Source organism: Charadrius vociferus, unplaced genomic scaffold, assembly GCF_000708025.1.
Source record: "Charadrius vociferus isolate BGI_N301 unplaced genomic scaffold, ASM70802v2 scaffold365, whole genome shotgun sequence".
Lineage (NCBI taxonomy): Eukaryota > Metazoa > Chordata > Aves > Charadriiformes > Charadriidae > Charadrius > Charadrius vociferus.
The window spans coordinates 404,787-407,057 of record NW_009648559.1 but is presented as its reverse complement, the minus strand read 5'-3'; positions in this window follow the sequence as shown (position 1 = coordinate 407,057).

The following is a 2,271-nucleotide window of genomic DNA, read 5'->3' as shown; positions in this document are numbered from 1 at the left end:
GGCTGCACCCCTCAGGCTGGGGGCCGGGGCCTGCGGTGGCCGTTGGGGGTCAGCCCGGGAGGAGATGGCCCCCCTCACACCCGCGCGGCCTTTCGGCACGTCGTCGTCCACCCTTCTCCCTCCCCAAATAAACTAATTTTGCTGTAAAAATCCTGTGTAGCTGCCCATTGCCTTCCCTTTTGCCCGGGGGTGTGGGGGTGTGTTTTAAATCCGTGAAGGAATTAAGGTTTCCTGTCAGAGCGGGTTTCCTCGGGCGGGCTGAGGGCAGCTCTGTGGAGGTCTGTTCATCACCCCCTTGCTGGTCATCCCCTGTAAAAAGGCAGCTGTGGATCTTGAATCTCTTGTTATCTACAATACATCACATGACTTGTTTCTGTTTTCTTTTCTCCTTTTTTTTTTTTCATCATTGTGGGGCTCTGAGGCAACACACCACAGCTTGTTTTTATACTGAACGTTTTCACCTCGCGCCCGCTATACGGTCTCACCTCATGTCACAGGCAGCTGTAAACCATACCATGAAGGAAGGTTTTAAAGGTGAGATTTAAGGATGATGAGTGACTTGGTGGCTGGAAGCAGATAGGAAGGGAGGACTGGATGCCAGAGAGATGAAACAAGGCAAATAAAAGAGGAATTTTATCTGTGGATAGCGGAGAGGAGCAGGCCAAGACTGTAGGAGCTGCCAGGAGGTGAGCCGAGTTTGTGGAGTTTTGGAGAAGGGGAAAAAAAAAAAAAGTGAGCAGTTGTGAAGCTCAAGGGAAGCCAGAGAAGCTGAGGATGGGTAAAAGATGTTCCCATTTCCTCAGGGAACAGGAACAGATTTTAATTTTTTTTTTTCTTTTTTTGAGCACAGGAACTCAAGACTACCCTAAGGAAGGCATTGCAAAAGATCACATAAAGATTTCAGCAAAGATAAAGTCCAAGTAAAGATCTTCCATTGATAAGAGCTCACTATCACCAACGTTGGGAGCCAATAGGTAGATCCATAAACCTGGCAAAAGCACTTAATGGGAAGAAGGCCCCTAATTCTTTTTTGTTTTGAGTATCTGAGCTTGGATCAACACCAGAAAATGCTGGTGCAACCAGCATGGAAGTGCTAACATAGCTTTACAGCTATTTTGGTAGAGATTATTCACTCTTGGCTGTCTTCGCTGATGCAATAAGTCTTCCAAATGCCAGGTTGCATGAACAGAAGATGACCTGCATTGCATGTGGGCATCACAGCATTCCCCACAACATTATTTGGAGCGCTTTCATGGTCTTGGCAGTAATCGTAAGGAGCTGTGGGGAGTGATGATCACATTGCTCCAAGCCTCTCCATGATCATCTTTTTTTTATGTATGATTTTTTAAAACCTTAAATTCCCTTTGTTTCATCTCGGACTGCTTTCTTTGTGCCAGGTTCCATCTCATCATTAGAAATATAAATGCAGAATAGCAGGGTGGAACATGCACAGTGTCTGTTTAGAAAAAGGCCAACTTATTCTTTTGCAGTTGTGAGCAACCAGCACAACAGCTGGCAGTACAGCAGCGGGAATAAAAAGGGAAATGCAAACAGCAAGCAAGACGGACACCTCCTGCCAGGAGTTATTGACCAGCAACACATGGTGGAACAAATGTTAAGTTATGGCATCAAATGTCAAGGGGGGGGGCAGCAGAATGTTCAGATGTGATCTTGCTCAAGTTGCTTATGAAGCTTGTCAGTTTTCTGATGTGCCAAAATGAGAAAAGTCAGTTACAATAATGCTGGAGTAAGTAGATTGCTTGAAGCATTCAGAAGCGACATATTCGGTATGGTCAGAACCTGTCACAACTCAAAAGAGGCAAACAACTGGGAAATGGGGAACACAAAGTTTTATGTCATCTGCAGAAAAAGGGTCAGCAGTCAAACTGCCTCTGAGGGAGAAAATTCCTAAACATGATGGCCAGGCTTGTTCTTGGGGTAGAATAAAGGATGCAGTTAAAAATTAGATGTACATCTTAATCTGCTGTAAATGGATGACATAATATTGAGGAAATAGTGTTCAATTTTATCATTTGAGGACCTCAAGACTGATAGGCTAAAAAACCTTGCTGAACTCAAGTAGGATAAGGAAGGTGTATGATCAGAGAAATGACTGAGCTGTTAACCACCCAGAGAAGGGCATCCTTGACTCTGAAAGGGTCAGAAATCCGCAAAAGAAGACGGGAAGTCAAAAGTGACCCTGAGCACTGCCTGTTTTCTGTAGGCCACTGCAGAGGAGTTAAGAGGCTATTCATCCACCTTAAATTGATA